The sequence below is a fragment of the Citrus sinensis genome, chromosome 6 (genome assembly GCF_022201045.2).
Source record: "Citrus sinensis cultivar Valencia sweet orange chromosome 6, DVS_A1.0, whole genome shotgun sequence".
Lineage (NCBI taxonomy): Eukaryota > Viridiplantae > Streptophyta > Magnoliopsida > Sapindales > Rutaceae > Citrus > Citrus sinensis.
Window position 1 is genome coordinate 4172822 of NC_068561.1, and position 13687 is coordinate 4186508.

Sequence of the window (13687 nt, forward strand, 5' to 3'; positions counted from 1 at the left end):
TTGGAAAAATTCAGATCAAATATTATCACAAATAAATATTCTATACATTTATGCTAAAAAACTCCTAATGATAATATATTGATATGCAATACAGGGGTTTATTAACTATATATTGATATGTACACAACCGCAGCTACAAAATGTGAAACTGCTTGTATTTTACATATGTCTCATTTGAATGGACTCTTCAACAGTGGGCATTTCAAAGCCAAAAATTATAACAAATACAATAATTTCCTACTTCTAGATTCAAATTGTGTTAAGAGATTAACACCCACATGCTACCCATTTTGCCATTTTCGAGATTTTCAGTACCATTTGTTTTGATAATCAAGAATTTGTATCCAAATTACACATAAAACACATGTGCTCAGCATTTCGATTTATGTCACAATCTCCCAGTGTCAAGTAGCTAGATACCGTTCACATTCCATAGATTATTTTTCACATTTAATTAATTCAATTAAGTGGATGGTCATATAAATGATACGACGATACCACATTGTTAAATTGAAAGTTCATAAAGATTCAAAATTTTATCATCCACAAGATAAAATAAAAACAAATAAAAAAATACTTACGGATGGGTCACTAGAACTGCACCAACAAGCAACAGCTAGAAGTCTCTTAGAAGCTTGAAGAGCCATAACAAGATCATTCCACCAAAGCAGCGACGTCGTAGATGAAGAAGACTCGATCGTGTCTATTGTAGATCTGGGTTGGGCGAGAACAAGAAGCGGTTGTCGTCCGGTAACAAGAAGCAGGCATCGTCCGGTAATGAAGCAAATGGGGCTGGGCGAGAAAAAAAAAAGAAGGGACTGGGCAAGAACAAGCTGCGAGGAAAATGAGTGGAGGAGCTATGGAGATGAATGCGCATAGATCGAGGCTGAGCTGGTGGCCAATGAGAATCGTACTTTGCTAACCAAGCTTGTGAAAATGAGGGAAAAGCACCAGCCGCCCAGGAATGATGACCAATTGCTAGGGGTCGATTTCCTCTTCCTTCCAGATGAACGGAAAGGGAAGAACGAATGAGGGGAGTAAAGTAAGGAAAGGAAAATCTGGTTGTGGAGGGAGGAGATAAAAAATGAAAAGAGAGTCCCTTTGTCTTCTTTTAGTTCCTTTATCATTTTTCATTTTTTAAAGAGTTCTGCTATTTGAACTCTATGACGACAAAGGGATGACAGAAACATGGGTTCCTTTGTCTGTTGCTTCAACTCCATTCATCATCCTTTGTCAGTTACTTTTTTTATTTAAAAAAAAATATTAAAATAATGAAAAAGAAACCACAAAAGTAACGAAAAGAGATGACAATATCAACACTTTTTTAGTTCTGATTTTTCTTATTGTCAGTACACTGAGATTGACAGTGGGCGCTGCATTTCTGTCGTCCCTTTGTCTTCTTTTAGTTCCTTTATCATTTTTCTTTTTTAAATCCAGTCGAGGGGACACGTCACTAGTCACAGAAGTGCCTCTACAATAATTAGCAGTGTTGGACATAGACATAATGACTTTGGCTATAAATTACTACTAAAAGCATAATTAAACATTCCAGACAATGTGTATTAATATGATTAGGGAAGTAATGAAAGTATCAATCCCAGTGTACTGACAATAAGAAAAATCGGAACTAAAAAAGTGCTGCTATTGTCATCTCTTTTCGTTACTTTTGTGGTTTCTTGTTCATTATTTTAATATTTTTTTTATTATTTTATTTTTTAAATGAAAAAAGTAATTGAAAAAGGATGATGAATGGAGTTGAAGCAATAGACAAATGAACCCACGTTTTTGTCGTCATAAAGTTCAAATAGCAGAACTCTTTAAAAATTGAGTCCATGTCCTTCTTGAAGTACTAATAGGCTAGAAAAAGACCGTGTTGCAGCTTCTCATAGTTCAAGGAAAGAACAACTGCATAAAGACACAAGAAAGAAACTATGGAAAAATAAGTTAAAATATACCGATAATGAAGGGATGACACTCAAAGAGTATAATGTTGTTTCCGTAACAAAGGACTATTCTAACTACTGTTTCTCTTTCTCTTATTTAGGGATGGCAATGGGGAGGGGAGGGGAGGGGACCGATCTCCCCGTACCCATCCCCGATATTTTACGTATGTCCCCATCCCCTCCCCGTCCCCGTCAGAATTACTTGAGAGAATCCTCATCCCCTCCCCGAATAATAACAGGGGATCCCCGAGGGTCCCCGATCCCCGAATAACTAATACATTTTTTTTTCGATTTTGAGTTAATCATATTAAAATAAAAAATTCAAATAAAAGTAAAGTTCGAAATATATCTTACATTAATATCTATTACAAAAGTCACATACATTAAATTAGTAAGTAACGCAACATACAAGAGATACAAACTTATTTTACAAACTATCATGAACAAATTAATAGTCTAATACAAAATTGTTACAAATAAAATCAAATTTAGATTCAAAATTAACTTTTTCAATGGTGGCGTGGGCACTTTATAAATGTGGACTATTCCCTTTACAACACAATAGTTAAATCGGAGCAAATCAAAAGTAAATATTAGATTAGATTAGATTAGATATTAAAATTGTGATTCGCTGTGGGCAATTATAACATCTAAAATTAAATAAAAAATAGATTTAAGTTTAAAATATTTAAAGAATATCAAAATTAAAAAAAAAATTTGGCTAATAGAATCTACTCAGTCTTTTTAATGTCCTAAATAAAAATTTAGAACTTTAATTAGCTAATTAGGCCTAAAAGTTTAATAATATAAATATTTTGATATTTTTTATTTTTACCAATATTTATAATTTTATAATTTAAATTTTATAATTTATTTACTAGTAATTTTAAAAAATTAAAATTAAATTAAAAATTAAAATGGGGAAATGGGTAGGGGATGGGGATTCCACCTCATCCCCGTCCCCTCCCCGAATAAGAAATTGGGTAAAAAAATTTCTCCGTCCCCTCCCCGAATAAGAAATTGGGTATGAAATTATCCCCATACCCTCCCCGAATGGGGAAAATCCCCGAGGGTACCCGTCCCCGTGGGGATTTTTGCCATCCCTACTCTTATTTCTGCATGATCCCTCCCGTCTCGGCAATGCATGTTGGCTCTACTTTAATAGCCTAAAAGTCACAGAATTTGCTTATTCTTGGACTTTCATTTAGGCTAAACTTTTATTAATTGGATATTGCTTATCTTACGGATGGATATTGCATGAAGAAATGAAACATTGCAACTCAAGTGGTTTTCTTTTAATATGCTACTAAATAATATACAATTAGATAAATAATGGCGTTATTGTGATGAAAATAAATTGATAACTTTAATCTAAGTTTTATTTTTTAATTTTTAGATAATAAATAACTATAGCATGATAATCACGTATAAGTAATATATATAATTTTGGTTTGGAATTCATCAAAATAAAACCCTAGTTGTGTATTAAATATTATAACCTAAGCCCTTTGGTAGTTATATATATAGCAATTCAAGTGGTTTTCTTTTAATATGCTACTAAATAATATATATTTAGATAAATAATGGCGTAATTGTGATTAAAATAAATTTATAATTTTAATCTAAGTTTTATTGTTTAGATAATAAACAACTGTAACATGATAATCACGTATAAGAATTGTCTACAATTTTGGAATTTATCAAATAGGTCCCTAGTTGTATTAAATACTATAACCTAAGTTCTTTGCTTGCTATATTATCTAATAAATCCCGCACAAGTCCATTGGATCTGGGTCTCGACAGATTTATTAGATACTTAGTCTAAATCGTTTCTCTTACCATCCACACCAAACCCCTCTAAGTAAGTCCCAAAAGAATGACTTGATTCCACTTATACTGCATAAGAAATATATTTTATTGCATGACGAGTGATATGATCAATGTAAAGCACGTGGCACGAAATATGTTTTTTCATAGCATCAATAGAATGAAGCATAACACTTTAATTTTCGCACGTATGGCCATCATATGAATTTAAGGATCCTGTAAATATATTTTCATGTTCTCATTAGCAAAAGGAAAATGTTTTAGCTTGCTTGCATGTCTGTATTGCTTTATTCTACGTCTGTAGATTTTTACTGGGGCAATCGCATGGCCACTTTTACATTATAAGTTGCATGTGCTTAACTGGGTTTCAAATATGTCCAGTAGACCTCGAACAAATTCACAACTTCACAAATGATCCCATAGAAACGTAAATCTAAAAGGTCCAGATGCGGATGGCCTAAAAATAGGCTTTCGAAATAAAAAATCACAAAAAGAAATTATTCTGAAAGAGATTAGATTTTTAGGGGATAAGATCATTAAATTCAAACGACAACAAATAGTAATAAGGATAAGGGAAAAATCCACCCACACTATCAAGGTTTGCATAAAAGGTTACATAAATTTCATTGGTTTCATAAATGCTTACACTGACTCCTTTTTTACTGTTATACCCTTTGATAATAACAATAAAAAAAAATGACTATAAATAAACTATAATAAATACAAATAAAAAAATAAAAAAATGTAATACATAAATTAATAAAAACTTTATAAATTATTTTGATATTATTGATTTGTACTATATTTTTCAATAACAATAAAATCTCTGTAATAAATTAATAATTTTACGTTATTTAATATTCATAATAATATATAATTTTTGTAGTTTCATTTTTATTAGTATAACAAAGCCAATTTTTGGATTAATAGATTTTGATATAAATAAAATCAATTGGGGTAGACCAATTATAGGTTACTATAGAAAAAATATTTTTGTCTCATATGATATTTTATTTATTATTTTTATCTTATTACTATTTACATTTGTATTTATTTTAACTTTAATTAAAGGGTATAATAGTTAAAAAGGGTCTTGCGTGACCATTTATGAAACTAAGGAGATTTATGTGACCATTTAAACAAACCAAAAACTCTCAAAATATTACATTTAGAATTTCTTTGTAATCAGATCCTTGACAATGTTCTGCTACTTTATATTTTTGTGCTGAAGCAATGTCATATTTTCTAATTCTCGAAATCTGTGGAACATTGCTGAATCCATTTGTGCTTATGCTATATGTAAAATGTGGAACCTCTGAGCCAAATGAGAAACACAATAAAGCATAATATATTTAGGATAACTAATAAGTTATTTCTAAATAATTGTTTTTGCTTCCTACGCTCTACTTTATAAATTGCAGAGAAAGCTTGCCCGATTAGAGTCTGCTGTTATGGATTGGTCTCGGACTTCACTTAAAAAGTCGGAGTCCAGCCCGAAAGTCTAAAAAATACTTAAGTATATATAACACTTATTTTTACATATATTTAACTCACTTATAGCATAAATTTATAATTTTAAATCTTATAAGCCCAAATTTTACGGTCTGATCCAACAAAAAGTAAAAAAAAAAAATTAACATTATAAATTTGCAAAAGATAATTAAAATTTTTTTTTAAAATGTACATGGTAAAATTCGGATAGTTTGACTCTGGCCTAAAAAAAAGTAGATATTTTGTCCTCTCTAAACCAAGTGGTTTGACAATAATCTTTATTAACACAATATTAAGTGAAATGACATCGTTCAATTTCTTTGAGAATCTATTTTAAATTTATATTTTTTAATTTATTTCAACATTATTTTGGAGGGATCCTCTTATTTTGTATGAATTTATTTTGTTTTTTCAAGATTCTCCTGAATATGAACTCTGTGTGTCAAAATGTGTGTGGGAAAATGAGAGAAGAAAGGAGAAGCTACGGTGCTGTGGCTACCACCATATTTATCAACTTTATATTTTGTATTACAGAACTGGCTACCCTGCAACTGTACATTGTGCATTGTTCTTTATTTTATCATATAAATCTGCATTTATAGAATCTCATTTAACAGGCAAGCAACTAGAGTGAGTAAACTAAACTATTTTTAATTTTTTATATTGTTTGGATATTTTTTAAGCGGAGATTTTAAAGATTAAATAAATTTTTTTGTTTTTATAAGTAAAAACTTAAATTTTGGCTTTAGGAGTAAAGATTGCAAAGCTTTTTTAAAATCATAAAATATCTAAAATATCTTTTATTTATTTGATAATCGTATTTCATTTATTTCATAACATACCTTTTAAAAACTTACATATTAAAATATTTTATCATTTTTAATACAAACTTTCATCATCAACCAAATAAAAAAAAAAATTTCGGCGAAAGTTCTACTTTTAAAAACTCTACTAATAAAAGTTCTGTTAATAAAAAAATTTATTTAAATAAACTCCATTTTAAAAGCTATATTAAAAGAATTCTATTATCCATCTCCATATTTTTTCAAAGGGGTAGGCAAACTCAATTCAACCCAATTGACCCAACCTAACCCAATCTAACTCAATTTAATTTTGACGGGTTGAGTGTATTATTATAGGTTAATTGGGTCAATTTTTTTCGAATCCAATCAATAATTAGGTTGGGTTGGGTCAATTATGATGAACTCATGTAACCCAACCCAACCCACATAAATAATAATAAGAAGAAGAAGAAGATAATTTTCAATTGCAAAATCCTAAAAATCGAAACGGCTAATCTATATTTTTATCCTCTTTTTATTCTTTTATAAAAGAGATTATTTTGTTCTTGTATCTACTTCTCTAGAATCTAATTCCAAAAATAAAATCACTCTCTTAAATCTCAATTCTCAATCAATTAAGATACTTTTCTATTTTGTTCATTCTATATTCTTTTAGTTTTCTTTATCAAATACTAGATAATGGGTAGGATTTTCATAATATAAGATTTTTATATTTGATTTCAATAAATTTTATTTCAACTTTTATATCTTTTTTTTAATTTATTTTTTAATATTAATTTGACTTTAAATCTTCAACCCAATTCAACGCGATAATTTAAGAGTTGGGTTTAATTGGGTTGAACATGTTTATTTAATTAGATTGGATTGGATTGAGTTGAATTTTCACAAATTCTATCCAACCCAACCCATGCCCACCCTTATTTTTTCATGTTCTAATAAAGACAAAATGTACATATCATGTTTTACTTATTAGGCCCATTCAATGGTGATTCTTTTCTTTTTCTTTTTTGTTGGGAGGGGGGGGGGGGGGGGAGAAACACCGATGGTTGGGGGGAAACAGTGAAAGCTCACTGCCAAGTATTCAATAAAAAATAGACCCCGCAATCAACGATAAATGGAGAAAGTTAATGTTTGAGACCTATTTATTAAAATGTAGCAAACAATGGCCTAATGTAACAAAATGCAAAAGCTCAAGGACCTAGATGATAAAACTCCATTTCAAAAAAGGTTTTGGCATTTTATGTCAGAGCTTAAATGTTAGGGTCCTCTATGATGCCACAATATTTTATTAACGTCAATTATGTTTCAATCATGTACCATTAGATTTAATTAATTGCATAATATCTGTATTTTAAAAAATATAAATAATTTAAAGATAATTGCAACCAATTTGCTAAGAATTGGAGGGTGTAGAGAATTTTTGTAAACTAACTTTGACTCTTCTTATATTTAAAACAATTTGGTTTGAATAGAATGTTTTATTTAAAAATTACCTTTCAACCCCCCTTTAAGTTTGTAATGTGATAATTTTTTTAGTATAAATGTTTCAAAATCTATTACGTTTAAGTATAAGATATAATATCTAATGGATCACTTAACACAAATCAAATAAATAAGTTGTAATTATAAACTTAAGATATGGTGTAACAACTGTAAATGATAGAATTAATATATATATTTAAGTGAATGTCATAAATTGCATTAATAAACTCATGGGTGAGATTGTTTGTAACCTAAAAAGTACTTGACCATCCATGTTTTAATAACACTTAATATCACATATTAAAATACTCATTATTTTATATAATATTAAGGAACATTGTATAATTAATTATAAAGTATATATTATTTTTAACACTCATTTAGCATACATATTCCATGAAAGATTAGTTTATTAATATCTTTATAGTGTAATTATAAAATTTTATGTTACTAAGAGTCATTACTCTTATTATGATAATTAATGGTGATAATAAATAAAATATTACCTCCGATAATATTTACATGGGAAAGAATGAGAAATTTTGTTATATATTTTTTATATTTTCATTATAAAAACATGGTTTAGGATATTTTAAATTTAAATTTTGATACAAATTTTGAGCCATTAATCTCTCACAATCTAATGGTTGACATTGAAAGTCAAAACAACATTCTATGATATAATATCATCCACCATTGAATTACATGAAATTAATAGTTTATATTTTGTGTTAAAAAATTTAAGTTAAAATAACATAACTCTAAAATTATACATCCAAGCCATCATGTAGTTATATACACATATATAGTTTTTAACTATAGTTGTTAAATGAGATGTTTCTCATTTGTTGTGACTCATATAAGTATTATTAATAAAGCATAGGTCAAATAATTTTTCACAATGCCTTCTATGATCATTATTGTTTGAGTATTAATGTTTTTATAACTAAATTCGTACAATAAATTATTATAAGGCCATATGAAATAGCTTTATATGAAGTATTATTGATATCTCTGTGTGTCTGTGTGTAATTCTAACTGTAAAAGAAAATATGTAAAGTTGCAAAGTTATAGATTGTACATAATAATTTTAGTTTCAAAATTATTTGTATTTTTTTATGTGACTTCTTTAAAAAATTATGAATTGACTAGATTAAAAATAATTTAAAATGTGAAAGTACCACAACTTGGAAATCACTAGTCACATAATTACTTATCCGTTAAAATTAAATTAAGGATGAAAATTCTAATATTTAAATCCAATGATCCCACTATTGATTATGGGAATTTTATCCCAATAGAAAATTTCTTTTATCAATTAATTAAAATTTAAAAAAAAAATCTACATTTACTTGCAACCAAAAATTTACCTGCTATTCTTTAATTAATTAATTTTTATCCACCATCACAATATTAAATGAATTGTAGAGATTAAAACACTTATGGTGTATTTACTTCTTAAATTGGAGAATTAGAATATAAAATCAGAATCATTGTCAACGTTTACTTCGCAAAATAGAGTTGGGAATTGGAATCAGTATCATGGGGCCTACCCCAATTAGGGAATAGGAAATGGGAGATTGATTCCCAAGAGCGGTGGTGGGAATGAGTTTTCTATTTCCATAAATGACTATTTTGCCCCTCAAAAAATCAAAAATACCCATTGTATCCTCAATTATAATTAATTTTATTATTAATTAGTTATTATATTGATATATTATTAACAATTACTTAATTAAACATTTTTACAATTAATTAATATATTAATTATTATAATTAATAATAATAATAATTTTTGAATAAATAATCACTATGACAATAGTTCATTAAGTATTTTTTAATAATTTGTTACAATCTAACTCATTCCGATTCCGATTCTAATTCTCACCTACCCCATTCATGCCAATTTCGATTCTAGTTTAGTAAATACACCATTAAAATCTAACAGTCCACAACATCCTCATTATCAATGTTGTAAAAACTCATACAGCGTTATAAATAAATCCTAAATATTATTGTTAGGCGTTATTTATAGCTTTAGCTTTTAGGATGGTTGTGTAGTTAACATGGTATTAAAATCAATTTGATTTAGTAGGTATGTTCAGATCCCTTCAATAAATTAATTAAAATATAATAACTTGAGCTTATGTATTCGTAGTAATATTTGTGATATTTGTGCTAAATTACGCGGTTCGCTCTTTGAGAAGGTGTGTTAGAACTTGAATACTAATCGTTATCCTTAATTGTAAACTTAGGCTTTTAAGTGGGGTGGATGCTTAACATTAAATTATGTTTCATTTATGCTTATGTTTAGAAGTCATTCTCCTTTCAATCATGCTCAGACAGCTAACGTTGCTTATCACTCTCTTTTTACAGTGGATCTCCCTATTGGTTCCAAATTTTCAGTGGAGCTTCCGAAAGAGAATGCATGAAAGACTTGCGCCATTGATAAAATAAATGATGTCCAGGTTTCAAGTAGCGTGATTGTGAATGGTAACTGTGATAATATGCAAATGAAATGTTCCCGAGAGTACGGTTTTTAGTGACCGTACAAGAGGATGATCTTGTCCACAAGAAGAGGCAGAGCTCGGAGACCAACCCTGCGGAGGGCTAAATTAAATCATTTCAAAATTGATTATATGAATTTTTCAAAAATTGAATATGGTGTAATATGTAAAAGTTTTAGTTTCACAGTATAAAAGTTCTTTTATTTTTAAAAAGTGATGATAATACAAATTTAAATAAAACGAAGTCTATAAAACATCAACAAAGAAATTAACTTCACTTATTTCTATCAAAGGAAAGATAAAAGAATTTGTTAAAAATAAACTAATAATTTATAAGAGAATTTGCAATCCAGAATTAATATTTATGGAATCATATAATTTAAATGACATTTTTTTTAAGTTTAAAATTTATAAGAGAATTTGTAATCCTAAAAGATCAAAATGAAGATTTTACACAAAAAAAAACTCATGATTATCATATTTTATTTAGGAATTCATTGATTCTACAAAAGTCAGCATGTGCCATGGCACCCTCCAGTCTGAATGGGGTTCCGCCCCTGTGACCACGAGGAAGATATTGGTGCACATAACCTTTTGGAAGAAGACCAGCCAGAAGGGAACACACCTTCTGCTGGAAATGGTAAAGACTTATGAAGACAAGTACAACAGGAGAAAATATGGGCAGAAACAGGTGGAAGGTAGTGAATATATCCAAGGAGCTATCATAAATGTACCACCCATCTAAACAGCCATGTGAAAAAGAAGGTGGAGCATTCCTTTGATAAACAAATTACAAAAATCATCCACAAGGGTGTCCACAATCACCCAGAACCTCAGCCTAGTTGCCAACCGTTGCTTGGATCGGCAGCTTTATTTGATGAAGTGTCGGAGAGAAGTAACAGCAATGCTACTTGTGTAACTCGGTTCAACTGGCCCACATCATCTGCATCTGCTGCAACAGAGCCTCATGATCCATCATCAACCCGATTTAATGTCAAAGTCATGGTTGGCACCACCCTTCTAGATTGGCACCACCCTTCTAGATGGGCGGTGCCAAACCATTAATATTTTCAACACGGCCCGTCATTTTTTGTGGTGGTGAAATGCTTGAAGAAGAAGAAAAAAACAAACGACTCAAATTGTAGTCTAAGAAGGTGCCACTCAAGGAAAGAAAAAGGAAACTTTGACAAGAAAAATCAAAGGCGGTTAAAAATAATAATAACATTTTAATAGTCAAAATTTGGCTATAAAAAGGGAGCTCTCCATTTCGTTTTTCCATTCAATTTTTTGTGAGAGAGAAAGCAGAGAGCTTGAGTAATTTTAAGATATTAAAATTATAAAGTTCTTGTGAGTCTAGTGAGTGAGAGATTGGGTGTATTGGGTTTTGGGTAGTGAACCAAAATATTACAATACTTGTAATCTGTATATCAGTAGTGAAATATTTTCCTTCTGTCTTTGCCTGTGGACGTAGGCTAAAAGCCGAACCACGTAATTTTCCGTTGTCCTCTTTTATGCTTGTTATTTATTTTCTTCTAATTTCATTTTAGTTGTGACCCTACTTCATCCATCAATTTCCTAACAGTGGTATTAGACCTATTGGTTGTATTTTTTGGAGTCAGTGGCACTATTCACGTATACAGTATTGTTCACGTATACGATACTATTCACGTATACGGTACTATTCACGTATACAGTGGGAGCCAATCTTAGCAAAGTTAGTTTGTGGTGAAAAGCGATGGCGGCAAAATACGAAATTGAGAAGTTCAACGAAAATAATTTTTTGTTGTGGAAAATAAAGATAAAAGTTGTATTGAGGAAAAATAAGTGCTTGGCAACAATTGGAGAAAGGTCCATAGAAATAACTGATGACAAGTGGAACAGATAGATGGCAACACCATTTTTTATCTACACTTAGCACTTGCGGATGAAGTATTATCCACTGTGGCAGAGAAAAAGACAGCAAATGAAATATAAGATACTCTCACAAAATTGTACGAGGCGAAATCGCTACACAACAAGATCTTCTTAAAAATGAGACTCTATACTCTTCGAATAGTAGAATCTACATCGGTGGCCGACCACATCAACACCTTCAAAAACTCTATTTTCACAACTCACAACTCACAACGTTGGTATGATCAACTCATCATCAATCTGATGAACAACAATCCAACGGACAGTCTATTTTTCAACGATGTTGCTGTTAACATATATGTTTCCATAATATTGATTTTGATGATAACAAACAAAGTTAAGAATGATTAATCTTTTAAGCTCAAATTATTTAATATTCTTTTAAATAAATCATTATTTTCACATTATAAATATTTTGTATTTAATGGAAAAATAATTTTATGAAATTGATTGTTTTTATTCTTTTTAAATAAATCATTAGTTTCACATTATAAATGTTTCATTCTTAATGGAAAAATGATTTTATGAAATTGGTTGTTTTTCAAAGTTTATGGTTTAATTGAAAGAATTTTGAAAACTTTGAAATAAACAAGTATTGCTTGAATTTTGGTAAAGGACTTATTTGAAAAGTGTCATAGCATTTTTGGGCTATAACATAATTTCAGAAAGTTTTGGGATTAACAAAGCATTACTTAAAAATTCTGAAATTGGACCTATTTGCAAAGTTTCATGACGTGTTGGGCTATGGTACAGTTTTGTAAAGTTTTGGGGTCAAACTGTAATTTTAGAAAATAATGCACTGTGCAGGTTACTGTAGCAATCACTGTAGCAAACGGCTAACCGTTTATTTAAAAACGGCTAACCGTTTATTTAAAAAGGCTAACCGATAATTTCCAGAAAGCATGTTCTTTAAAGTATTGTTAATATGATGATTCTGGAAACTAACGGTGAACCGTTTATTAAAAACGGTTAACCGATTATTTCCAGTTTGCTAACCTTGAACCGTTTAGTAAGAACGGTTAAACCAAATTTGTTTTGCAGGTCTCTGGAAATTAACGGCGAAAGGGTAAGCCTAAACGGCTAACCGTTTATTTGAAAATTAGCCCAACGGTAACTTTGACCGACCGAAACGGTTAACCGTTTAGGGTTAACGGCGAACCGTTTTCTGTCCGACAGTCTATAACGGCTAGTTTTTCAGCTCCAACTATAAATAAGCTCAATCCAATTCAAACAAGGAGAATTCCAACGATCATCATTGAGCAAAATATAGAGAATACAACTTTCATTGAGCTTTAAATCTTTGTATTCATCTCATTCATTCACACATTGAGCTTTCACTTGTGATCAAACACATTGTGTGAGAGAGATTCATTTGTAATCTTTTTTGTAAAATCAAGTTAAAAGATTGTAAGTGTTGGGATACAATTGGGTTAAGAGATTGGGGATAATCTCTTGTTGTAAAGGTCCATTGACACCTTGGAAGTCAATTATAAGCGTTTGAAGCCTTGGGAGGCTAGCTTAGTGAAATCCTCAAGCCCGGTGTGCTTGGAGGCGTGGACGTAGGCGGGGATTGCCGAACCACGTAAAAATCCTTGAGTTTGCTTTCTCTTCCCTTACTCATTTATTATTGTGCTTTTATTGAATTTATTGTTTTCGAATTTATTAAGGCATTAGATTAAATTGTTGTGTGGTTTGCCTAGGATAATTTTAAAATCTCAAT